Source organism: Odocoileus virginianus, chromosome 21 (genome assembly GCF_023699985.2).
Source record: "Odocoileus virginianus isolate 20LAN1187 ecotype Illinois chromosome 21, Ovbor_1.2, whole genome shotgun sequence".
NCBI lineage: Eukaryota > Metazoa > Chordata > Mammalia > Artiodactyla > Cervidae > Odocoileus > Odocoileus virginianus.
The window spans coordinates 9,140,702-9,168,272 of record NC_069694.1 but is presented as its reverse complement, the minus strand read 5'-3'; the positions used below and the strand labels follow the sequence as shown (position 1 = coordinate 9,168,272).

Here is a 27,571-nt window from a genome sequence, read left to right as displayed (position 1 = left end):
TTTAATAACCTTTTTTTGAAATTTTCTTTTTACTCCATAGTTCCTGATCTCTCCATATTGTTTTTTGGTTTTCCTCAGCTATTTGATAATCATTAATGTTCTTATACATAAGAGTGAGGGAGTTTAACTAAAGTTCCAAATGAAAATGTGAGGGTGGGAGACAGATTACACTTATTGATGGTGATTTGTAAGATCTGGCTGAGCTATTGTTAGGGAACTTCCACCATCAGTCATTTTAGGGCTTTCCTCCTGTGTTGGCCAGATCCCCTTAGAAAATGCCTGCAAACTCTTGCCCCTAGGGTAAGGGTCTGGCTGCCAGTGTTTGTTTGGGAGATTGAGGGTGAGGAGACAGGAGGAATCTCAGGATACTGAATGCACATTTACTTCATTCTCCTCTCTTTGTATGGTACCCACCCTGAATACTGGGCTTCCCAGGTGGTGCAAATGGTAAGGAACCCACCTTCCAATGCAGGAGACATAAGAGATTCAGGTTCGATCCCTGGGTCAGGAAGATCCGCTGGAGGAGGGCATGGCAACCCACTCCAGCATTCTTGCCTGGACAATTCCATGGACAGAGAAGCCTGGCGGGCTGCAGTCCACGGGGTCGCAAAGAGTTGGATGCACCTGAAACGACGGAGCACGTATGTGTGCACACATCCTGAGTATTACCTGGACCTTCCTCTGATTCAGAGATCCACAGCAGCTGCTGCTGGTGTTAATAGAAAGTAGGCGGATGAGAAGTCACGCACCCAGTGGGCCTGAGAATGCCGACCCAGAAGCTGGAAAGGGGACAGATGAATCCCATCAGTTTTCATGCCCTCTTCCCCCACCTTTTTTTTTTTTTTTTTTTTTTTTTTTGGGCACACGGCATGTGGGATCTTAGCTTCCCAACCAAGGATCGAACTCATGCCCCCGGAATTGGAAGCACAGAGTTTCAGCCACTGGCCTGCCGGGGAAGTTCTGGCAGGGTACTCAGAATGCTCCAGAACTGGAGTGGTGGGTGCCTCGGGCTGAGGGGAGAGGCCCCCGAGGCCAGAATGGTGGGAGTGGTGGAACTGTGTTTAAGAAGCAGGTGACACCCCACCCTCCTGTTCCAACTGCAAGCGCCTGGGTGGCAGCACCTCCTCCATCTCAGCAGAAGCCTGGAAGTTTCTCTCGTGGTGAGAGCAAAACAGAGGGCCGTGAATGTGAGAGCAGCCAGGGGTGCCTTTCCAGCGTGGGGTCTCTCGGGAGCTTGCTCTCAGGTATCTGGCTGTGGCTTCAGTCACTGAGGCTTGATGCACTTCCGAGGTGGCTCCGTGGGTTCCCCTCCACAGGGCCTCTCCCCCGCATCGGGTCCTCACGGCGGGGCAGCTGGCTTCCCCCAGAGTGAACCACTTGGAAGACTACTGCAGGAGCAATTATGCTTTTCCTAACCTAACCCACCCTAGCCTTGGTAATCACACATCATATCATTGTGTTATTGAACACACAGGCCAGCCCTGCGTCAGTGCGGGAAGAGGACCTCGCGAAGATGCGACACCAGGAGGCAGGGACCACAGGAGCCAGCTGGGGGTTGGCTACCCCAGCCAAAGCCGTTCTGTGACACTTTCTCATCTTTTACTAGGCCGTGCAGAAAGGGTTTTGGTTGGTTGTTGTTTTTTTTTAATGAAGTGAAGGTTAAATAGATACCCTCTTCTGAAGTGCTGTCTAAGGCAAATGACTGAGGGGATATGGAGAGACGCAAAGCAGTCATCACCCATGGAGAGTCCAAGAGGGATGAATGGGCACACACTGGCTTCCAGGGGGGGGTGAGGTAGGACCCCAGGTGCTAAAACAGGGAAAGGCCAAAGGACTTTAGCCTCTGATGATTCGAGGAATCCCAGTATAAGTTGGAGTAATTATAGGTGCCAAGTTTACAATTCCAAAATTCGTTCCAGAGAAACTGAAACAGGAGAATAGAGAGAAACAGATTGTTTGTTTCAGTTCTAAAAACATCCATAGGTTTCCTCTGGGATCGGAAAAGAATAACAAGAATATCAGTGACTTCACCAGTGAAAACCCATTTATGCCATTCACCAATTCATATCTTAATAAGTGGACAGTGGATTTGCATTTAATGACCTCTTCTATGTTTGGACTTCCTGACTAGGTACTTGTTGATCACCCTGAAGTGTAAATTTCTCACTACCCCCTAAAGTTTAATAAATGAAACATTTATATCATACTGTGTATGGTGAAGTAAATTAAGTTGTAGACACTAAAGCAAAGGGGATGTGTAAATTCTTAGCCCAGAGAGTGAACGCAGGCAGAGCTAAGTTGAGGACTGGACTGCAGTACCGTGGTGTTTTATGTTTAGTTACCATCAGATTGCCTCATGTATTGGATTTGGCTTCTTAATCAGCTTATCAAATTCTTGGAAAGAGTGAGTCACATAGTTTTTAAGTTTTCCACAATGGCCAGCACAGTTGTAGATACATATAGTTACGTATGTACAATACCTTTTAATTGTTTAAATTTATGGCACTATTTGGCTTCCCCAGTGACTCAACAGTAAAGAATCCACCTGAACTGCAGGAGATGCAGGAGACATGGGTTCAATCCCTGGGTCAGGAAGATCCCCTGGAGGAGAAAATGGTAACCCACTCCAGTATTCTTGCCTGGAGAATCCCATGGACAGAGGGGCCTGGTGGGCTACAGTCTGTGAGGTCACAAAGAATCTGATGCAACTGAGTGATTGAGCACATATGGCAATATTTTACAAAATATTGGGGTCTGAGGATTTTCTATGTCCATCCGAGTTCTGAAGTGCCGTAGTAGACTAAAAACCTAACAGCATTAAAAACCTGCCTAGCTCACTTGAAATGATACAAGGCAATTTGCAACAAGTGAGGGAAATAGTATACATCTTGTATAGTATTTCTTTTTTCAAAGTCAGTTCCTAGCCTTGGCTGTAATATACATTAAGCTTGATCAGAAGTTAGGCCTGAAGTATGAATCATAATATACAAATAGAAATGGTGATTTTTGGCTTCATTCAGAATTTTTTAAATTGTGTTTGCCCGTTTCTACTGAATTTAATGACAACGGGTCCCAACTCCAGGAGAGTGAGCACTGGGTTTGTTTTTGTTCCAGGTACTGCTTGAATACGAATGGTTGCAAAGCACTGTAGGAGTTGAAGAGCTTGGACTAAAGGAGCCTCGTGCTTTCCTTTGAGTTGTCGGCAAGGAGGGGCATTCCCCTCCTCCTCTTGACTGTGTAATCACCACCCCTTTGCAGCAGTTGGGGCTTCGAGTTCAGGTTTGTTTAGCAATAGCAGTCAGCCACACAGCCCACCTGCGGCCTCACCCCAGCCAAGAGGGCCCCAGGCTGGATATGCTGTTTGGCGTTTAACTCTTGCACAGGTGTGTAAAGTTCCGAGAACATGCTGGGAGTTTAACCCTGAGACGTAAGCTGTTAGAGCCCCTCTCTGGGGAAGAGGGAGAAAAAGAACTAGCAGAACTGCTCCAGTGTAGGTCTGATGAGGTCAAACCCTGGTGAAGCAATAAAAGAAAGAAGAGGAAACAGTTTCACACAAAATCCCCAGTTCCTCTGCAGTTGCCCAGAGAGGAAGCCTATCTTGACTGACCACAGTGTTCTCCTAGGCAGGAAATGTGCGCCCTACAGGCTGGGGAAGGAAGGTTTCAAGGATTTAACTTGAAAAGCATAACCTCAGATATGCAGATGACACCACCCTTATGGCAGAAAGCAAAGAAGAACTAAAGAGCCTCTTGAAAGAGGAGAGTGAAAAAGTTGGCTTAAAACTCAACATTCAGAAAACTAAGATCATGGCATCTGGTCCCATCACTTCATGCAAATAGATGGGGAAACAATGGAAATAGTGACAGATTTTATTTTGGGGGGCTCCAAAATAAAAGATGGTGACTGCAGCCATAAAATTAAAAGACATTTGCTCCTTGGAAGAAAAGCTATGTCAAACCTAGACAGCATATTAAAAAGCAGAGACATTACTTTCCCAACAAAGGTCCACCTAGTCAAAGCTATGGTTTTTCCATTAGTCATGTGTGGATATGAGAGTTGGACTATAATGAAAGCCAAGCGCCAAAGAATTAATCTTTTGAACTGTGGTGTTGGAGAAGACTCTTGAGAGTCCCTTGGACTGCAAGGAGATCCAACCAGCCCATCCTAAAGGAAATCAGTCCTGAATATTCATTGGAAGGACCAATGCTGAAGCTGAAACTCCAATACTTTGGCCACCTGATGCAAAGAGCTGACTCGTTGGAAAAGACCCTGATGCTGGGCAAGATTGAAGGCAGGAGGAGAAGGGGACGATGGAGGATGAGATGGTTGGATGGCATCACTGACTCAATGGACATGAGTTTAAGCAGGCTTCAGGAGTTGGTGATGGACAGGGAAGCCTGGCATGCTGTAGTCCATGGGGTCGCAAAGAGTCAGACACGACTGAGCAACTGAACTGAGCTGAACTGATACATTTACTTTACATTCCTTCTAAACTTACATTATATGGTTTAGCAATGTGTACTCAAATTTAAAGACACTATAGTTTAAGGAACTATTCTCATCAACAGTTCTAGCCCAGTATACATTATGTAAACTCCACCAGGAGAGAAAAACTTCCCCCTTTTTCAAGCTTAAGTTTGTATGTTCACATACATACATTTTATTATCATTACTCTTAAAAAGTCAATTTAGGTAATCCAGTTCAATGCTTATAGTTTGAGGTTTTTTGGGTTTTTTTCTTCATTTATTTTTATTAATTGAAGGCTAATTACTTTACAATATTGTAGTGGTTTTTGCCATACATTGACATGAATCAGCCATGGATATAGTTTGAGGTTTTAATTCTGACAGCTTGTCATATTTGTTTAATGATATTTTGTGCTTTTTTCCCCCGATTTAGAATGTTTCCCACCCAAGAACCTAGCTTGAGTTTTAATGAAGCATGATGATATAGCAGCTCTCACTGAAATCTATGAATTTGAATGATGTTTAAATTTAACAGTATATATTACCTAAAGTCCTTATGCGTAAAATGTTTCTAGGCTAAATTCTGTGATTTCCCCAGAAACACATATCAAATTGTCTTCAATAATGTGCTACATAAATATAACTAGGTACTTTACAGCCATTAATTTTTTTCTTTTAGTATTTCTAGCTTTGAAATTCATATACATTCCTTCCTTTGTATCTTCTCCTTAACCATATGATCATGTATTATTGTTATAATTTTCTTATATCTTAAGGTTAAGCTAACTCCCAGTAGCTCTGTTACCCCTTCTATGCTTGAAATGCTTAGCATTTGCTGAAATTGCCCTTGGCTTGACAGTTAATCCTTGGTGTCCCTGAAATTCAGAATAAATAGGGTTTCTAAATGCATATACAATTAAAGGACAAGTGAGGTCTTAGAATCCTGACTTCCTTTAGATTTGACCTGACTAATATGCATAATAAATGGGTTGTTCTTTTTATTCTTAGAAGAACATGCTATATTCTAGAGGGGGAAATATGGTATCAGTTCAGCCTATTTACCTTCTTATTAGAAGGCATAAGAGGGGACTTCCCTAGTGGTCCAGTGGCTAAGACTCCGAGCTTCCAAAGCAGTGGGCCTGGGTTCAATCCCTGGTCAGGGAACTAAATCCCACATGCCTCAATTAAGAGTTCTTATGCTGCAACTAATACCCAGCACTCCAGTATTCTTGCCTGGGAAATCCCATGAACAGAGAACCTGGCGGGCTACAGTCCATGGAGTCACAAAAAGTCTGACATGACTGAGCGTCTAACACTTTAACTTTTAACCTTTCATTACTCCTATTCCACATTTTCTTAAAAAATATATAAGCCTTTTTGTATTTGTAATTTTTAAATATCTACTTTAAAAAAAATAAAGGGTCTAAAGAGGCTTGGAATCCCAAATGTATTGATAGATGTTCCAGGGCAGCGTATTTTTGAAAATATCAAACACTCTTTAAGAGAGTTTCATTCATCTAAAAAAGACCCTCCCCACATGACTATTATCTATGCTGATTTCACAGGAGAAAACTCATGCCCATGATTCAACATAAAATATCTACTATTAGAAGTTGCCCTTTGGGTCTGCTAAAACACTCCCAATTACAAGGTTTCTTTCACTTTTTTTAAAATTTTCTGAGAAGAGTTGAAATAGTGCTTTGAGGGAGCCAAGTAACCATCTTGCACATACCTAAGAAATCTTGTTGTGACCTGGCTTGCACTGACTCGCTCACAGTCACATTTGCAAAGCACATCTCTATTAAGAGAAGAAGCAGTGTCCTGAAGGGTCCATGTGTGTTCAGAAAAGGAGTCTTTTCAGTGACTCTGCCACCACTTCACACTTAGTTATGTTTGAGGCAGTATTTTAGGACCTTTGTATGCCCTGTCTCTAAACCTTGTAATCATGCTAGAAACAGCATTATCCCCATTGTCAGTTCAGTTCATTTCAGTTCAGTCACTTAGTCATGTCCGACTCTTTGCGACCCCATGTACTGCAGCACGCCAGGCTTCCCTGTCCATCACCAATTCCCAGAACTTACTCAAACTCATGTCCATCGAGTTAGTGATGCCATCCAACCATCTCATCCTCTATCTTCTCCTCCTCCTCCTGACCTTAATCTTTCCCAGCATCAAGGTCTTTTCCAATGAGTCAGCTATTCACATCAGGTAGCCAAAGCGTTGGAGCTTCAGCTTCAGCACCAGTCCTTCCAATGAATATTCAGGGCTGATTTTCTTTAAGATTGACTGGTTTGATCTCCTTGCTTTCCAAGGGACTCTCAAGAGTCTTCTGCAGCACTCCAGTTCAAAAGCATCAGTTCTTTGGCACTCAGCCTTCTTTATGTCCAATTCTCACATCTGTACATGACTACTGGAAAAATCATAGCTTTGACAATATGGACCTTTGTTGGCAAAGTGATGGCTCTGCTTTTTAATACACTGTCTAGTTTTGTCATAGCTTTCCTTCCAAGAAAGAAGAATCTTTTAACCTTAATCTTATGGACATCTAATATTTGTTAATGAAAGAAATGAAGGAAGGAAAAAAACAGCTAAGGGAGTTCCCATTATTTTCTGGAAAATTGCTTGTATAGGATTAGGAATGCTTAAGTGGAAAAGATAAAAATAATAACTGACCAAGATATATTTGACTCAAGTTTGGACAGGCATCTATTGGAGACAGACCATGTCTGAGTGTTCTCAGCTCTCTTAGAAAAGTAAGTGGATTGCTAAGTAATGGTGAGAAATATAGTGCACATTTTTTGAATGATTAAGCATCTTCTTTTTTTCTGGTTTTGATATGAAAAATACATCAAGTTCTTTATTTGGGAGGGTGATGTCCATTTTACCTAACTCATCAGAAATAACACTTAAAGGAAATCCTGAGAAAGTTTTTGGTCTCCTGGGATTTTGTTGTTGGTTGGAAGGGAAGCTCTGTTGGTTTTTGGTATTTGTGTGTGTGTGGCATTTAAGGAAGCAAGATGAAATAGGTAACCCATACAGAAGTACTCTTTTTTAACTTTTGAAGAAAACATATTTGGCTGCAATCTAAGCAGACTAGATAGATAATACTTTCTTAGAGGATGAGCACACACTGATGTAATGGCATCATGAAGTCTAGGAACTTAAATCATGAGAACCCATGTCCAGGAAGATCCTGGGAATCCATTCAAGTGTGGTCACAGTTGGGGTGTCTTCTGAACCCTGAAGCCATTTCTTGACCTCAGCTCCCTTTAATCAGACCTACTGCCCTGAATCTGTTAGTATAATGCCAGACATTTAGGGCCAGTTGGTTAAATATTATTGAGCTCCCACTGCATGCCTGGTGCTGAATTGAGCGCCAGACAGTTTTCTTAGGGAATTTACATTCTAGCACAGAACAGCCTAGAAACAGGTAAAAATTCTTTCCTTTATTCATCTAAAATCAGTCAAATGTAAGTCAAGCACTTTTCTACACACCAAGGATGCAACTGCAAAAACTTGTGACTCTTCTCTGAAAGGTGCAGTGGGTCCTGTGGGCGTTTAGAACCGGACGACCAGCATAGCCCAGGGATCCAGGGTGCTCTCCTTCCTGGAAGAGGCCAAGATGGAGTGAGAAGTCGTAGTCAGCTAGACAACATGAAGAGGGCTTTCCAGGGAGGAAAGAGCCCAGGGCAGTCCAGCAAGAGCTCCCAAAGTGTGGAAGAACTGAGGACTTCTCCTCATTATCCCACCTCTGTGTGGGGGGTTTTGCAGATGGGGTGGGGGTGTGCAGCCACGGTGATTCCAAGAGCAGGAGGTGGAGGAACAGGAAGTGGGAAAGGGGTGTCAGGAGCAGGTTCCAGCATCCCTTTCCCCTTCCTCAGGCTCTGCCCTCTCCACTTCTGCTTGTTTTCCTGACCTCCTTTAGGTCTGCCACGGGTGCCTGGACAAAGATTGGGAAATCATTTCATTTTGATTCTTTATTTGCTGTGAACTTAAAGTCAGTAGTTTTTTCTCTCTCTTTTTTTAGTACTTATTTATTTGGCTGTGCTGGTTCTTAGTTATAGCATGCCAACTCTTAAGTGTGGCAGGTAAATGTGGCAGTACCTACTCTGGAGCCCCATATCCTGGGATTTGGGGTCTCAGTTGATAGAGTGTGGCAGCTTCAGGGTCAGTCAGAGCTCAAATCTTGGTTCTCCTACTTGCTCACTAGAGGATAAAAGGCAATTGTGTAACCTGTTTTTCTCCCCTATTAAATGGGCTTAAGAATAATATCTCCTTGGAATAATATCTTGGAGATATTATGAAGGCTGTTATGAGGATTAAATGAGATAATGCACATAAAGTGCTCGATGCATAGTAAGCACTCAATATTATCACTATTTATTAATAATATTATTATGCCATTATGAACAATAGGTAGTAAATTAGATTTTGTGGTTACAAAACTGAATAAGCCACAGCACCAGCCAGAGAGACAGACATCTGTGTTACTGACCACGAGACCAAGGGATAGAGTCTGCGTAGGAGTCAGCACAGATGCTTCCACTGGACTTGGGGACCAGGGTTCACAAAGCTCCACAGAGCAGATCACAGTGGGCCTTAAACCTGGGAGGCAGAATTTCACTCACCTTGAAAAGGTGAGCCCAGCTGCATGCATGCATGCTAAGACACTTTAGTCATGTTTAACTCTTTGCAGCCGTATGGACTGTTACCTACCGGACTCCTCTGTACATGGGATCTCCAGACGGAAATACTGGAGTGGGTTGCCATGCCCTCCTCCAGGGGGTCTTCTCCACCCAGGGATGAAACCTGTGTCTCTGATATCTCCTGCATTGGCAGGCAGGTTCTGTACCACCAGAGCTACAATTGTATTAGTTATCTATTGCCGTGTAACACAGTAACCACCTCCCGCCCCCGCCAATTAGTAGCTTAAAACAACAAACATTTGTTATCTCCCAGGAACCCAAGCACAATTTAACAGGGCACCTCTGGTTCAAGGTCTCTCTTGGGGTTATAGTCCAGCTGTTGGCCAGGGCCGTGGTCATCTCCAGGCTGCATGCAAGCTGGAGAAGCCGCTTCCGAGCTCACTCAGGTGCCCACTGGCCGGCCTCCAGAGACCTGCTTCCACGTTCACTCACATGATTCTCGCATGCTTTGGTTCCTCCTCATATGCTTTGTTCATCCTTTGGAGCTAGAGTCAGCACTTCATAGAGGGCCAGAAAGTAAGTAGATACTTTAGGAGTTGTGGGTCATACAGTGTCTGTCACCACTACCCAACACTGCTGTGTAACTTGAAAGCAGCCAGAGACAACTCCTAAATGAATGGGCATAGGTGTATTCCAAGAAAACTTTATGTAGCAAAATCAGGTAACTTACTCTAGACTTCTACAAGGATAGCAGCATGGTTTAGAAAAATTATTGCTGGGCATCACTTAGCTTCTCAGGGCTGCAGATCCCAATCTGTAATACATGAGGGCTAGAGTAATTTTTCTCAGGACTTCCCACTGCAAAATGCTGTGTTTCTAACTTTAATCTTTATTCATAGAAGTTTAATAGCTATTTCTTTGTTCTTACTGTTTCTCTGCTAAGACTAAGAACTTAACCAGAGTGTCAGTAACACTTCACAGATCTCACTGTAAAATGGGAGACATTTAGCCAGGGACAGCTGGTAAAGAATCTGTCTGCAACTCGGGAGACCTGGGTTTGATCTCTGAGTTGGAAAGATCCCATGGAGAAGGGAAAGGCTACCCACTCCAGTATTCTGGCCTGGAGAATTCCATGACAGTCCATGAGGTTGCACAGAGTTGGACACAACTGAACAACTTTCACTTTCACTGGCCAGGGACACTAAATTTTTTTAAAAATATCTATGTAATTATTTACTTGTCTGCCCCAAGTCTGAGTTGCCACACATGAGATCTTCACTGCCGCATGCCGGCTCTTTGGTGTGGCGTGTAGGCTCCTCTCTAGTTGTGGAGCGCAGCAGGCTCAGTAGTTGCGGCACATGGGCTTAGTAGACCTGAAGCATCTGGGATCTTAGTTCTCCATAAGGATAGATGGCATACGTGCTCAACCGTGTCTGACTCTTTATGACCCCATGGACTGTAGCACACCAGGCTCCCCTGTCCATGGAATTTTCCAGGCAGGAATACTGGAGTGGGTTGCCATTTCCTGCTCCAGGGGATCTGCTCAACCAGGGATCAAACTCATGTCCTCTGCATTGGAAGGTGAATTCTTAACCACTGGACCACCAGGGAAGTCCCAGGACAACTTAATTGACATGTTCAAGTCCCTCTTTTGATACATGGCGTCTCAGTCATGGCATGGCTGGCCAGCTTGGGGCAGAGAGTGAAGGCCTCTTGCTGCTGAGCCCTTGGCCAGGAGCTGAAGGACCAATAGCATCATAATAACAGCTGCTGGTGATTGATTGCTTTCCTATGTCAGTGTTGTTGCTGTTCATTCGCCAAGTCTTGTCCGACTCTTCTCAACCCCATGGACTGCAGCATGCCAGGCTTCCCTGTCCCTCACCATCTCCCAGAGTTTGCCCAAATTCATGTCCATTGAATCGGTGATGCCAGCCAACTATCTCATCCTCTGTCACTCTCTTCTCCTTCTGCCTTCAATCTTTCCAAGCATCAGGGTCTTTTCCAGTAAGTCAGCTGTTCACATCAGGTGGCCAAAGTATTAGAGCTTCAGTTTCAGCATCAGTCCTTCCAAAGAGTATTCAGGGTTGGTTTCCTTTAATATTGACTGGTTTGATCTCCTTGCTGTCCAAGGGACTCACAAGAGTCTTCTCCAGCACCACAGTTTGAAAGCGTCAATCCTTTGGTGCTCTGCCTTCTTTATTGTCCAACTCTCACATCTGTACATGACTACTGGAAAGACCATAGCCTTGACTATATGGACCTTTGTTGGCAAAGTGATGTCTTTGCTTTTTAACACACTCTAGGTTTGTCATAGCTTTCCTGCCAAGAAAAAAATCATCTAATTTCATGGTTGTGGTCACCATCCGCAGTGATTTTAGAGACCAAGAAGAGGAAATCTATCACTGCTTCTACCTCTTCCCTTTCTATTTGCCATGAAGTGGTGGAATAGGATGCCATGATCTTAGTTTTTTTAATACTGAGTTTTAAGCCAGCTTTTTCACTATGCCAATACCAAGTATGTAATCCATGGTTAACAGCTCTTAAGGTTCTTAAGATGCAGATACTTACAGAATCACAAACAGTGAAGTCCTACAAGAGATACATGAGAGCTGAACCTTTCAGCTCTGAAAATTTCCCTGCAATAATTCCACATAAGTCTGACTTAGGGTGAATATGCAGCCTGATTTTTCTAGAACAGCCGTAATGTCAGATCAAGTTGTTTAGATGTTGAAAGAGGTCTGGATTACTTTTTCATTGTTTTCTTCAAGGCTCTTGGTATATTAAAGTAGTAAAATAATGACAGAATGGGATAGTAAAAATTAGAGAATATTTTAAAAGCTTTCATGTACAGATCTGCAATACTTCATACATGCATAAAGGTGATAAAATTTTTCTATTTGTATGGAAAGTATTAGTTCATTGGGACCTGAAGGAAATTTACTATGGAAACATGGGGCTGAAGTTCAAAGCTGTGTGATAAACATTGTCTTCTTTCAGTCCTGTCTGTGTAGCTCTGGCTGTATATTTGGAGACAGTGGTCAAGAGTCTACATTGAGGCCCTCCATGAATGGGAAGCCTGGGTTAGCTGATCTCTTGTATCCCATGTTCCCATACTTCCTACCTGCCCCCATGATGGTAGGCTTTATGACATAAATCCTGTCATAAGGAAGACTCCATGATATAAATTAAAAACTTTCTGAATCCCAGCTCCACCATTTGCTAGTTGTGTAGCCTTACATGAGTTAGTTAAGCTTGCTAAACCATTCTCTATATTCATAAAATGGAGCTAGTAATTCGTATTTCCAATTTATGGGAAGAAGACGAAATGATGAACGTCAAGTACCAAACTCAAACTGGATGTTCAAGTGTCAGATACCATCACTACCGCCACACACACACACACACACACACACACACCAAACTCAAACTGGATGTTCAAGTGTCAGATACCATCACTACCACCACACACACACACACGCCAAACTCAAACTGGATGTTCAAGTGTCAGATACCATCACTACCACCACACACACACACACACACACACATCAAACTCAAACTGGATGTTCAAGTGTCAGATACCATCACTACCACCACACACACACACACACACACACACACACACACACACCAAACTCAAACTGGATGTTCAAGTGTCAGATACCATCACTACCACCACACACACACACACACACACACACACACACACAGTCTTGCCTCTGATCTGGAGCCCAAGTTTGGGCTTTGAACGTCTGTTGAGTGTCACTACACTGCCATCCCTGGGGCCTAGTGAAGAGTCCTGTGCCCCCAACCTCCCTGAGCTCCCGTTTACAAATGATCTGCCGGCCCCACAACTGTGGTGACTTGGCCCCCCGGCCCTGCCTCCTGTTCCATCCCCCCCTCGCTTGCCCTTGGCAAATGAAGGTGTGAGAGACAGCGTGTACATCTGAGACACATCTCTTATGCCACAGCTGTGAGGCAACTAAGACAGAATCAGACTTAAATAGAAAAAGTAATATGCAAAGGGCATTGGCGTAAACTGGCGTACGGGGTGGCTTACAGCCATCTCTCCTGGGGCCCGTGCTGTTAAGAGGGACACGCCTTGTGACCTCCACCGGGGAAGAGCTTGTACTGCGAAGAGAGAAAAAAGAGAAAATTAATAGAAGTTAAGAATACAGGTCAGGCTTCACGGGTGGCTTGGTGGCAAAGAATCCACTGCCTGGATTCTTGGGTCAGGAGGATACCCTGGAGAAGGAAACGGCAACCCACTCTAGTATTCTCGCCTGGGAAATCCTATGGACAGAAGTGCCTGGCCGGCTACAGTCCATGGAGTCACAACGAGTCAGATACAACTTAGTGACTAAACAACAAGGATTCAGGTCTGATTCCCTGGCATCTACTGTGCGGGGTTTTTAACTGTTGGGAAAAGAGGATTTCTACCTGGATAGGTGATGTCTGGGCAGGTTCACCTTGCTTTCACCTGGACAAAGCTCTGAAGAGTGGTGATGCCTTGTGGATGCAGCATTGCCTGGTTTGTGATAGAGAAACAGCCTCCTGGCTGTCTCTTAACAGCTTGGTCCTATAGATCTTTACTGTGTGTCAGAAGAAAATTCAGAAACGGAAAGGCAAAGGAAATATAATCAGGTCACTCTTTACAATTATATGAAGCTTATGGTTAGCACCATAGACTTCGAACTTGGAAACGGCAAGAAGGGTGACTTTAACAAAAATGGCAAGTTCCAGAAGTGTTAAGCAATAGAGAGAAATGGTTAACTGGCATAATTAACTGGAATAATTTGCAGCTATTTAAAGCAATCATTATGGACATTATGGATTGTCATGGAAAAGGCTCAAAATATAATGTTAAAGGGGAAAAAAGCAATACATGAAGTTGTCTATATATATTGTATAAAATAGATATGCAAATGGACATAAACTAAAATAAGTCCTGAGAAAAAACTGAGCCCCTAACCTAGGTTAGATTCCTTGACTAAGGCTTCTTCCTACACTTTTCCTAAACTTTGTGTGCTTCTATGTATTTGTGCATGTGTCTGTGTAATTATATCTATTTTATATATAAATATGTACACATACAAATATATTTTTAGTGAAAAAATTCTTAAAGCATTTGAAAAAGATTGGAGGTATTTGTGAGCAGAGCAGCTGCAAAAGGGAAAAAATAAATGTTTGTATGCTTTTTAAAAAAGCACATAGACTTTGTACCAAGGACTAAACTTTAAAATCCATCAATAGATGAGTGAATTTTACACTTTCTACTGCAGCTGATCATGTGTTACTGAAGTAATTAGGGCCTTTCTTTTTTCCCATAGAGATTCTAGAGATAAATCACAGTTTTGTTTTTCCTTGGTTTAAATGGCATTCTTCTTTGATCATTGCTTCACAGAGGGAAAAGATATTTCCGTGTGCAAAGTAGTGGTTAACTTCTCACAACCTCAGACAACAAAGGGCCCCTCTGTGAGGATGCAGAAATTCCTCCTGGAATATAGGGAAGGCCCCCAGCTGAACTGTATCCAAGGAAGATGCCGCAAAGCTTGCAAAGCTTGTTGGGAGAAAGGAGCCCAGCTGGAGGTCTTTTGGTTCTATTCAGATATTGGCCCTGCTTAGAGGCGGGGGTGGGGGCAGACCCATAAAAGAAAACCCCCAAACAAGCCTGAATGCATTTACAAATTACAAGGAAAAGTTAATTCTGGCAACCAGGGTTGGTGCCAACTGAGGCTTATCATATTTAGAATTTAACTCCACTTGGGAAGAAAGTTGGTTTTTCTTCTCATGGAAGTACCCCGGGGTGGGCTGTATGGCATAAATGCTGAGTAAAAGCCAGTCTGTGGGTAGGTTACACGCTGGTTCTGTGGTCCTCGGCCATCTACTCTCGGGCCACTGTGAGTGCCACGTGTGGCCACTGGTTATTATGACGACATGGGAATCCCATCCTGAGCGTGGCGTCCACAGCGCCCCCTCCCTGACTCTTGGGAGTTGATGTGTCACCACCTGCCAGCCTCTTCCCCTCCAGCCACCGTTTCATCCGCTTGAGCTTCGGGACCCTGGGAGGGTTTCCAGAACAATGGGCAGGCCAGGCTGGCATGTCCTGGGCTTTGGGTGAATGTCAGTGCCCTTCCCCCTTCTTTCTTCCCTTTGCCTTCTTGAACTTAAATTCCTCTTTCTGATATAGTTACTAAAGTTCCTGGTCAAAGAGAGAGCTTTTTGAAAAAGCCAGAAATCAGAGTGGTGATGAGAAGAAATGAGAGACGAGGAGACCCTCTTCTCTACTGAGAGTCCCTCATCCCATGTAGATTCCAAACAGTGAGAAGAATGGCAGCTGCCATTTCTGTGCTTTTGCACCTGCTTATCCTGATTCTTGCATTATCTGTATACCTCACGTCTGAATAAATAAAGGCCCAGAGAGATTGAGAGGTTTGCTCAAGGCCACACAGCTAATTCGTGGGGCAAAAGTTCCAACTCAGGAGTTTCCGAGTTCCCCAGAACTCTCCCCTCTTTTTGCTACACAAAAGTGCTTTCCCAGAGACTCAAAAACTATTAGTCACCATCAGTATTTGCCCCCAACATCTGTGGCCAAACAGTATCAGGACGTGTAATAAAGACTCCTTTCTAGTTCCAGCAGTGGCTCCAATTGAGAAAGAGTAAAAGTTCCACTCCATGTACAGATAACTAGTTAAATATCAAACTCACCAAGACTCTACTTACTAACAGACCCATGGAATGTGGTCCCTTCAGGGGTTCCATGTACTTGAAAATACTGTAAAAATCACCATTTAGGAACCTGTAGACCAGCACCATCAAGTAGAACTTTCTGCAGTGAGAAAAATGTTCTATGTCCACACTATCTGATATGACAGCCACTAGCCACATGTGGCTTTCAAGCTGTTGAAATGTGGCTGGCTGGTGTAACCCAGGAACTGAACTTTTCATGTATTTAATTTTTAGTAATTTAAATAGCCACATATGGCTAGTAGTTACCAGGTTGGACTGTGTGGCTCTAGAACATTCTGGCAGGTTGATTGTTGGTCCCCATGTTTTCATGATGCTTTCCCAATAAACTTTATTATAGGACTGGATCATAATTACTTGTTTTTGTTTTGCCCACCTCACTAGGCTATAAGCAATTAATTTTGCTAGATCATCTGTTTATTAGCACATGACCTGGCCCATGGTTGTCTCCAAGTCATGTCCCAGCTCTTTGTGACCCCATCGCAGGCTTCCCAGTCCTTCACTGTCTCCCGGAGTTTGCTCAAACTCATGTCCATTGAATCAGTGATGCAATCCAACCATCTCATCTTCTACCACCCTCTTCTCTCCACAGTACTAGGTGTTAAATAATTAATGTAGGCTAGATAAATGAATGGGAATCAGCTTTATTTGAAAGCATCATTGCTTGCTATCATCTAGTTTACACTTTCTCCTTACTTTGCTCTTAGGACTAGATTGGTTCCCAAATTTCCAGATGAAGCCCAGACTGCCCACTTATGAGCACATCTTTCTTTCCTCAAAGGGAATCACTTCTTTAGCTGATTATTTTGGTTATTTGCCTCAGTTTCTCTAAATGAGAGTTTCTATTACCATTTCTTGATTTTTTTTTTTCAGTTTTAGACATTATCTTCCACTATGGAAGAAGATGGTTCAACATCCACCCGCTGCCCCACCACACATAAGGAATGTTCCACCTCCCTATCGAACCCCACCTCCAGTTTTAGCTAGATAAATAACAAGTATTTTTTATAACTACATAAGTGCTGTTCACAGCTAAACCCAGTAGAGAGTTATAACTACATTTCCTTTCCTGCACAGGTTTTTTGTGAAGGTAACACATGACTGTTTTTTTTTTCCCCATTTGTTGAGTATTCTGCATCCTTACCACTAATATGACGCCAAATTCTTTCCCTAGCATGTGTATTTTTCTCTGTAGGTTACTTCAGTGATTCTGCCAATTTCTTCTCTTAAATGAAGACTGCCCAGAGCCTTCTTACGTTCTGCAATGGGAATGAGCTTCCTCCGGGTTGTGCACAGTGCTGGGATTCTGGAATCTCCATGGCGATCATCCTAGGGATTCCTTTTGTCTCTCTCCTGTGTTTAATGTCCTATTTCTTATATTCCTTGTACTCCCCTCTTGGTTTACTTCCTCATTTGTTTATTACATCCTCTAATAGACTCCTTTCCAGGAAGGGATGGTAAAATTTTTGAGACTTTTCTTATCTGAAAATGTCTTTATTATACCATCTCATTTCGTTGGTAGTTTGGGCAAATGTAGAATAATGTGTAGGAGATCAAACCAGTCCATCCTAAAGGAAATCAACCTTAAATATTCATTGAAAGGACTGATGCTGAAGCTCCAATACTTTGGCCACCTGATGTGAAGAGCCGAGTCATCGGAAAAGAGTCTGATGCTAGGAAAGATTGAAGGCAGGGGTAGAAGGGGGCAACAGGATGAGATGGTTGGATGGCATCACCGACTCAATGGACATGGGTTTGAGAAAACTCTGGGAGATAGTGAAGGACAAGGAAGCCCGGCCTCCTTTAATCCGTGGGGTCATAAAGAGTCGTACACGATAAGCGACTGAGCGTAGCACGGCCCTGTGTGTGCATTTAAGAAGTCTAAGCCATTCTGAGCCCCAGCTTTTTGTATATGGTCAGGTTTCTCTTTGTAGAAGCCTATAGGACCTTTGCTTTTACCTCACTTCTGAAATATCACAGTGATGTGTCTTGGCGTTGGGTTTAGTTTTATTTATCACTCTGGTCACTTGGTGAGTGCTTTTATCTAAAATCTCATTCCTTCAGTTACGTAAGTTTTTCTCAACAGCTTTCCTGTTGTGCAGTTTAAATCTCACTACAACATATTTTATAGATGAAACACTGATATTTGGGTAAATGATTAATTGGGCGTTAATTGATTGTTAATTCAGCTTTGGGAGCTGGGCTGCAAACTCAGGCCTGGTAAATTTCAAAGCCCTTGTCTGCCTGGAGTCATCCAGGCCAGGAATCCTTTCCCCCACATCACTTCCTACGTCTCTCTCGGGAAATGCTTTCTGCTGTCACTTTCAAGATGCATCTTGGCTGTGAAAAGGAGGCAACTGGCAGGCCTGTTTTCAACTGGTTTTTTTTTTTTTAGTTGCAGGAAGAGAAGTTAAATGTCTAGAGAAACCTAATGGACAATCTCCACAACAGGTAAGCTCTTTGTTTTTTTATGTTTTGGGAAGAAAGTCTATTCTTTCCACTTTCCATTAAATTTCCTATTATTTGGTCTCCCTCTGCAGTTTTTATTACCTGAAACATTAAAGCCAGTTGACAGGGCAATCCCCAAAGTCTATTTCTTTCAGATTCATTCAGGTTTGAGTAAAACGCTGTTATTTTCTTTTTCCTTTTGTTGTTTGGGAACAAAGAACAAAGTTTGTTTGTTCTAAAACAAGTAACACACAGCATGACCCATCTAAGTCTTCACACTGAACAATATACAACGTGAGGCTGAAACAAGAAAGCTGAGTATTACCTTGTTCGAGCTCAGTTGGCTCCACTCCAATATTTCACCACCCTGTGTGTGCCCAGAAATGACCCCCGAAGCACAGCAAGTATTAATGTGGGACTTACAATTAATTTTACACAGTAGATAGTTCACAGCTATGGAGTCCACAAATAATGAGGAGCAGTTGGGCAGAGAAAGCACATGGAACACCCAGGACATGGGACGCTCTGTGTAAGTTTGCTATTTTTATTGTCATCTTCGTTTTTCTGTTATTAAATCCTGAGGCTCTTGGACACCTTGGAAAAGTTTTCAGTTCAGTTCAGTCGCTCAGTCGTGTCCAACTCTTTGCAAGCCCATGAACTGCAGCACGCCAGGCCTCCCTGTCCGTCACCAACTCCCGTGATGGAGACTCATGTCCATTGAGTCAGTGATGCCATCCAACCATCTCATCCTCTGTCGTCCCCTGCTCCTCCCGCCTTCAATCTTTCCCAGCATCAGGGTCTTTTATAGTGAGTCCGTTCTTTGCATCAGGTGGCCAAAGTATTGGAGTTTCAGCTTCAGCATCACTCCTTCCAATGAATATTCAGGACTGATTTCCTTTAGGATGAAGAGTTTTAGGCAGGGGGGCTGATAGATTCAGGTTTGTGGCCTAGAAAGATCCCATGACTTCCGTATGGCAAATGTCTTAGAAGACACAGGGGGATGCGGTGACAAAAGGATTTGCAATCACTCAGGTGAAAAGAAGTGATAATGTCTTAGGACAGGGCAGGGGCAGTGCACATGGAGAGAGAAGAGTGGGCCTCAGAGAGAGTGTCAGAGGTCGCCTTCCCCCGGAATGTAGTCTGGACCCCCACCAACCCCTTTATCTGCTCACTTTCAGCTACAAGTCTTCTCCAGTCTTTTCCCAGGATTACTTGGGCACTTGCTGCCTTATAGAACACAGTGCATGACATACTTTATTTCATTTTAATATTAATTATTTCTTTTCTTAGCTGGCTGCATCGGGTCTTAGTTGCGGCACTCAGAATCTCCATTGTGTCGTGCAGGACCTCTCGTTGCGGTGCACAGTATCGGTAGTTTCAGCATACCGGCTCCAGAGCGCACGGGCTTCCGTAGTTGGAGCACATGGGCTCTCTAGTTGCAGCAAGCAGGCTTAGTCACTCTGTAGCATGTGCGATCTTAGTTCCCCACCAAGGAGCAAACCTGCATCCCCTGCATTGCCAGGCAGATACGTAACCACTGGACCACCAGGAAAGTCCCCATCTTTAAAATGCATACTTTCTGCACTCCCTTAGTCATGTGTTTATGCATCTGTCTTCATTGCTAGACTGTGAACTCTTTTCCGCTCCCTGGAACTGAATTTGGTACTTGCACAAAATAGGTGCTCAGGAAATATTTGATGCATGAATAAGTGGTGAACCCTTTAACATACAGCAGAGATCTCTGCCTCTGGTGTCCTAGTTACTAGCAGAGTGTTTTATCCTCAGATTTTCAAGGATATTCGAAGCCTCAGGACCATGCTTATTCTTTCAAGTAAAATTGTTTTTACTATACTTCAAAGAAATAATGGACATGAGTTTGAGCAAACTCTAGGAGACAGTGAAGGACAGGGAAGCCTGGTGTGCTGCAGTCCCTGGGGTCATAAAGAGCGACTGAACAAGAAAATGAACATCAGTGTCCAAATTCTGCACATGCAGTGTCATCTGCAAACATGGGAGAGTCTGCTTTTTTCTTGTCCTCTGACCAGTCCGTACTTCTCACCCTGAGTGGGAAGCCTGTATATTATATATACATCAGTTGTGTAGTGGGATGTTCTTTAAGAATCGCTGAAGTTTGGGCATCTAGAATACTGGAAATTACCTATAACTAGTCCATTGCAAACATCCAGCCTTGAGCTGTGCTTGCTTTTGAAGTCATCATTATTAGTAGCTTTACAAGACTGTAGCATATAAACTTCTGTCCACATCGCCGTCTCTGCAACTTCCTCATTTCCAGAACTTCATTTTTTCTAAAGGCTTCAGGTATCTTCCAGACTTCCCCCACCTTCCAGATAAGGCTACTTACCAATGTTCGTGACATACCCTGTGTTGGAGACACGCCTGATGCTCGTGGGGGTCCAGGGAGGATTGGGTCAGAACATCACCCATTTCTGTTCACAGTGTCTAAAGGTCACTCGGCCAGGGTTAAAAAATTTTCTCATAGACGATGGCCATGAAGGTGAGAGCAGCCCACATCTGTTAAGAACTTGCTACTTGCTAGTCACACTCTGCCAGGTCCATCACATATGTAAGCCGTGTGGTTTTCAGAGGAACCCTTCACAATTTGGTGTCACTGTTTCCCTATCTAGTGGCTGGCAAAGCTGAGAGGTTAAGCTACTCAAGGTCATCCAGCTTAGGACAGGCCAATCCAGATTTTGACTCCAGAGCCCACTCCCTTAATTATGATAGACAGACTGTCTTCTATTTACTGGGTCTTAAAATTCTTCGTCCACTTCTTCTAGAACCAGATATGATTTTATGCATGTTCCTTGACCAGTCCTTCTGTTGAGGTGGCTATAAACATGAAATCAATTACAAACTAATCCAAGGGTATCTCTGATGTGTTTAAGAAGATACCCTACTAAAGATTGGTGATGCTGAGCTTCCTATATAACTTGAATCAAAGTCAAGAGGACCAGCCCAACAAGCTGAGTTGAGATGAGTCATGTCAGATGATACCGTGATTATGGGTGGTCAAGAGTGTGATGGGAGGGGGTACACCGAATCACCCATGAAAAAGACATAGAACTGCACATGTTAAGTGAAAACACATCATCTTCACTTCAAATTTTAAAAATCATCTCAAATTGTATTATCTGAAGAGTCTCCAAAGTGTACTTGTTCATACTCTTAGAAACTAAAAGCCACCCAAAAGGTGATGGCCTGCCCCCATCTTCAGTTGAGCCCGAGTCTTTGTGCTGTGATCATTATCCCTGAACACATGTGGTTTGGTTTGGTTTCCAGTGATATGGTCTATTAGTTCATCAGTGAGCAAGATTCTACCCAAGTAGCAGAATTCAGGGTAAACATCCAATCCCATACCATTGATGATAGTCTGTCGTGTTAAGGGAGATTGTGTATGTGATCCCTGGGTTAGGAAGATCCTCTGGGGTAGGAAATGACCTCACGCTCCAGCACTCTTGCCTGGGAAATTCCTCGGACAGAGGAACCTGGTGGGCTACAGTCCATGAGGTTGCAAAGAATCAGGCACAACTGAGCAACTGAGCATGCATGCACGTATATGTGATTAGCTGAGGTCTCTGTAACGTCTCTTTCACTTCAGAGCTGTCTGTGGTCATTTGCAAGACTTCCTCAAAACATATTTCAAAAGCAACTGATAAGTGAATGGTGATATCTGGATTCCCAACTGTATAAGAGTTTTAGATATTGTCTCCAACTGTTGAATTAGAGACTCCCTGAAGGATTTGGGATGTATTAAAAATAAACTTCCTGCCACTACATTGAGAATGGGAAATAGATTAATAGCACCCACATGAATAATAGAGAATGCCCTTCATATTTCAGCAGACATAAGAGACACCTAAACTTATTTATTAACCACAGTCACCCATATGTGTTAATGATGTTGAGTATTTTCATGAGATTACCGAAAATAGTGTGAAGGTCCATATGTTCCCTATACTTTCTCCAGTGGCAGTTTTAGAATATCTATATACTAGAAGGATTTCTGAACTTAGAAGGGAAGACAGGAGACTTGTCTAGAAGTTGTTTTGCACAGTAAACAGACTGATCTGGGGTGGGAAAGGCAAGAGAAATTGATGGAGACGATGGAGGGGCTAAAGTCGCTTCCCCAACCATCACTGACACCCACCACCATGACTGGTCCTACATCAGGCGTGCAGCAATTAGCAACACGTCCGTTAGACAATACCCATCTGTACAGAGTCCAACACTCTTGTTGTATATTTCTTAATAACTAGCTAGGAAGCCTTTGGTCAGGATATTATTTGTAGTCGGGAAGGTCCCGTCAAGAATGAGAACTCTACCTTTCAAACAGAAGGACGTTAAGTGGGTTATGTGGGTATTGGAAGATCTGGGAAACCAAATGAGATGCTGAGGTAAACACAGAGATGGTCAAGGCAGGAGGACATTACCATCCTACGGGGAGGCACAGAACCAGATGCTGGGGCAGTGGCCGGAGCATGCTGATGCAACATGCTTCTGGCTGGCACTGAAGGGGGTGGGGATCTTGCACATCTCCTGCTATGGAGGAGAGCTGGCCACTGCCAGGATGAACAGGATGCCGCCCAGAGCAGAGAGACAAAGGGAACCGTACCCTGACTCCCCTCATCCTCCCCTTCTCAGCTTCCACCAGTACCTTCCACTGGTGGGACTCACCCAGATCCAGGCAGGGGTTCCTCAGCATTAGCATTGCCTGCCTTCCTGAGCAGGCAAGGGAGGCAGGGGCCAGCCCAATGCTGGCATTGTTTCAACTATTAGTTGGGTTTGTTTCAACTATTCCTCAATTAGTAAACGTTTAGGTTGTCCAAACTGATCCCTTTATTATTGGACACTTGGTTTATTTTCACTTTCTCCTGTTATAACACCCATAGAGAAGGATAGAAGAAGATAAATTAAAAATTGTTACAAAGCAAATTCTGAAAAACGGAATCTTTGAAAACTTAACAGGCTTGTAAAGCTGCACCCATTGGCAATGGAATTGGAAGCAATGACTACTGGTATTAGTTTCTGACCAACATAAAATTATGTTTGGCCAACTCGGTTTGGGCCATGCCATCTGTCACCAAGAGGGGCCAATGGTAATGAGCCACCTCACTTTTGCCAGAAGTTCCCCAAGCCACAGAGTTCTTAGAGTGTTAGGGCTCTTGCTTTAAGTAGAGCTCACCTAGACCAACAGTAACATTGGCAAAACAAAGACTCCTTCCGCCTTTATTTCCTTAAGACCATAAGGCAGCAGTTCTCACAGTGTGGTCCTTGGACAGCAGTGTTAGCACCACCTGGGAGCTTGTTGGAAATGCAGGTTATCGGGCCCCACATAGACCCAGGAGGATGCCTTACGGCCCCGATGCCCTCTGCCTCGCAATGTGTCCACCAAGATACCACCCCGTCACCGGCCCACCTTGGTTCAGTAATTAATTGCACCCCATGTGACCTAAATAGGAGCCTACTCCCAGGAATTTACAGTCCAGACGATAGGGGAACTGCTTCTCAAACTTTTCCCCTAAAAGCTTTCTCCCCAGGGGTACAGGAAAAAGGACCTGGTCTAGAGGGCTGACCACAAGTTACCAACAGAACTTGTAATTTTCTGCATGCCTTTGTTTAACTCTAATAATTGAGGCACATTTTGCCTTTTCAAACACAATATTCTGAATTTCTTTTAAATATAAAATAATGGGCTTCTCCCCACCAAACCTTCAAATTGGGCCAAATTTATTTTATAGCTTATCTTTACCTCCCAGAATATAGTCATGTACCCTCATCCAGAAGATGGGGCCCCAAGACCAGCTCACACCCCAGGCAGCCCACAGGGTCTGGGGCAAGCACAAGGATGACCCTGGGGAAGGAATGGTGAGGTGGACAGGTCCAGCTGCAGCAGATCTAACCCAGGGGAGGAAGTGAACCCCTCCACACCCTATCCTGCCTCCCCTAGTCCCTTCCACAAAACTTTCGTCCAGGCATCAGATCCCATTTGTGGGAAGAGAGGTGTCTATAGAATTGCAGGAGTCTTTTGACCCATCCATGGTCTGGCCAGGCTACAGAGTAAATCCTATGCCCAGCCAGAGCTGGAGGTAACTCTGCCATAAGGTGGTACCATGGCTACCAGAACTTAGCACAATAATCATCTGAATATTTACCAAATCACCTACTCTGTAACTTTGCCACACGGCAAAGCACCTACATACACTGTGCCCTGATTCTTCTGTATTTGAGGCCTTTCCTATACTAAGTCCCTTGAAATTAAATAACCAATATATATTGCCATCTGGCGGCAAATAGATGAAACCACATGTATGAAATATACTGTTCAGTCCCTACGTGGTGGTAGGCACTTTGCAACCCCATGGACCGCAACATGCCAGGCTTCCTTGTCCTTCACTATCTCCCAGAATCTGCTCGAATTCATGTCCATTGAGTCGGTGATGCCATCCAGGCATCTTATCCCCTGTCGTCCCCTTCTCTTCCTGCCCTCAGTCTTTCCCAGCATCAGGGTCTTTTTCCAATGCATTTTGCTCTTCGCATCAGGTGGCCAAAGTATTGGAGCTTCAGCTTCGGCATCAGTCCTTCCAGTTAGTATTCAGAGTTGATTTCCTTTTTAATACCCGGCATAGATTTGTCATAACTTTTCTTCCAAGGAGCAAGTGTCTTTTACTTTCAAGGCTGCAGTCACCGTTCTCAGTGATTTTTGAGTCCAAGAAGATAAAATCTGTAACTGTTTCCAGTTTTTCCCATCTATATGCCATGAAGTGATGGGACTGGATGCCATGATCTTAGTTTTTTGAATGCTGAGTTTTAAGCCAATTTTTTTTGCTCTCCTCTTTCACCTTCATCAGAGGCTCTTTAGTTCCTCTTCACTCTTTGCAACTAGAGTGGTATCATCTGCATATGTGAGGTTGTTGATGTTTCTCCCTGCAATCTTGATTCCAGCTTGTGAGTCATTCAGCCTGGTGTTTCACATGATGTACTCTGCATAGAAGTTAAATGAGCAGGGTGACAATATACAGCCTTGATGTACTCCTTTCCCAGTTTGGAATCAGTTCATTGTTCCATGTCTAGTTCTAATTGTTACTTCTTATTCTGCATACACATTTCTCAGGAGACAGGTGAGGTGGTCTGGTATTCCCATCTCTTTAAGAATTTTCCACAGTTTATTGTGATCCACACAGTGAAAGGCTTTAGCATGGTCAGTGAAGCAGAAGGAGATTTTTTTTTTTAATTCCCTTGCTTTTTCTATGATCTAGAGGATGTTGACAATTTGATCTCTGGTTCTTCTGCTTTTTCTAACTCCAACTTATACATCTGGAAGTCCTCAATTCATGTACTGCTGAAGCCTAGCTTGAAAAATTTTGAGCATAATCTTTCTGGCATGTAAAATGAGTGCAATTGTACAGTAATTTGAGCATTCTTTAACATTGCCCTTCTTTGGGATTGGAATGAAAACTGACATTTTCCAATCCTGTGGCCACTGCTGAGTTTTCCAAATTTGCTGATGTAATGAGTGCAACACTTTAACACCATCATCTTTTAGGATTTGAAATAGCTCAGCTACAATTCCATCACTTCCACTAGCTTTGTTCGCAGTAATGCTTCCTAAGACCCACTTGACTTCGCACTCCAGGATGTCTAGCTCTAGGTGAGTAACCACACCATCATGGTTATTCAGGTCATTAAGACCTTTTTTGTATAGTTTTTCTGTATATTTCTACCACCTCTTCTTAATCTTTTCTGCTTCTGTTAGATCCATACCATTTCTGTCCTTTATTGTGCCCGTCCTTGCATGACATGACCCCTGGGTATCTCTGATTGTCTTGACGAGATCTCTAGTCTTTCCCATTCTGTTGTCTTCCTCTGTTTCTTTGCACTGTTCACTTAAGACTTTCTTAACTCTCCTTGCTTTTCTGTCAGAACCCAAATCAAGAGGGTCCAGTTCCCTTTTGCAAAACATACTGGATCACAGCTGCTTCTTACTGTGAAATTCTGTGGACTCAGAAAAGAACAGAACCTAGTGAGAGGTATTATGGTATTATATTAATATCATAGGAAAGATATAATATATAAATATTATATAGTTGATGTATAATCAGGAAATGTTAATAATGAAAACAGTAACAGCAGCATTAATAATAGGTGCACGGTGCCTATGTGTGCTAAGTCGCTTCAGTCGCGTACAGCCCTGCGACCCTGTGGACTGTTGCCCCCCCCAGGCTCCTCCATCCACGGGATTCTCAGGCAAGAACCCTGGTGTGGGTTGCCACGCCCTCTTCCAGGGTATCTTCTTGTCCCAGGGATTGAACCCGAGTTTCTTGTGTCTCCTGAATTGGCAGGTGGCTTCTTTAAGACTAGTGCCACCTGGGAACCACTCTCTAGTTTATATATCCATTTACTTATCCATAAAATACTGGCTTCCAACCTCTGTACACAGTTGGTAGGAATGTAATGATGCAGCCACTATGGAAACCAGTATGGAAGATCTTCAGAAAACTAAAAATAGACTACCATATGACTCAGCAATTCCATTCCAAGGTATATATCCCCCCCCTCAAAAAAAGCAAAACTAAAATGCTGACACCAAAAGATCCAGGCACCCCATGTTCATAGCAACAATGTTTATAGAAGCCAAGATATGGAAGCGACCTCAGTGTCCATAAACAGATGAATGGATAATGAAGGTGTGATATATGTAATATAATGGAATATGATTCAGCCATAAAAACAAATTAAATTGTGCCATTTACAACAACGTGGATGACATTTAGTGAAAGAAGTCAGACAGAGAAAGACAAATATTGAATGATTTTATTCATATGTAGAGTCCAAAAAATGAAACAAAAGAATATAGCAGAACAGAAACAGACTCACAGATACAGAAAACAAGCTAGTGGTGTTAACAGTGGGGAGCAGGAGGAGAGGAGGGGCCAGACAGCGGTATGTGATTAAAACTATTTTGTATAAAATAGATAATGAACATATTGTACAGCCCAGGGAAATGTAACCAGTATTTTGTGATAATTTTAAATAATTTACAAAATATCGAATCACTGTGCAGTACACCTGAAACTAATATAAAATTGTAAATCAACTATGGTTCAGTAATAATAACAGGGGTTTTTCTGGCAGTCCAGTGATTAGGACTCTCTGCTTTTACTGCCATGGCTCACGTTCATTCCCTGGTCGGGAAACAGGATCCTTCAAGCCACTTGGTGCGGCCAATAATAAACAAACAAACA

The 27,571-nt window shown here is 43.3% G+C and overlaps 1 protein-coding gene and 1 long non-coding RNA gene across 21 annotated transcripts in view; one reads left to right on the top strand and one right to left on the bottom strand.

The window, feature by feature from the left end:
* The window catches only part of PGCKA1 (PDCD10 and GCKIII kinases associated 1), a 79,308-nt gene that overhangs the window by 39,978 nt on the left and 11,759 nt on the right, over nucleotides 1-27,571 (top strand). For 11 of the 16 annotated variants that reach the window (XM_020900537.2, XM_070452053.1, XM_020900536.2 and 8 more), the window contains one exon: nucleotides 18,256-18,311. The gene's annotated coding sequence lies outside the window, so the exon portion shown is untranslated. Of the gene's footprint in view, nucleotides 1-17,113; nucleotides 17,318-18,255; nucleotides 18,312-18,747; nucleotides 18,838-25,843; nucleotides 25,978-27,571 lie in introns of those variants that run through there. The other 5 variants (XM_070452054.1, XM_020900543.2, XM_070452055.1 and 2 more) reach the window with 4 other exon arrangements.
* On the bottom strand, nucleotides 7,899-17,150 carry LOC110141596 (uncharacterized). Of its 5 annotated transcripts, none has more exons than XR_011482491.1 (4): nucleotides 17,005-17,150; nucleotides 13,554-13,705; nucleotides 13,174-13,244; nucleotides 7,899-8,074 (listed from the first exon to the last, which is right to left on the bottom strand). It is a non-coding gene; the product is annotated as an uncharacterized lncRNA (long non-coding RNA). The 5 variants fall into 5 exon arrangements; XR_011482490.1 differs by lacking the exon at nucleotides 13,174-13,244 and adding an exon at nucleotides 8,217-8,673; XR_011482489.1 differs by lacking the exon at nucleotides 13,174-13,244 and adding an exon at nucleotides 8,576-8,673 and having other exon boundaries at nucleotides 7,899-8,407.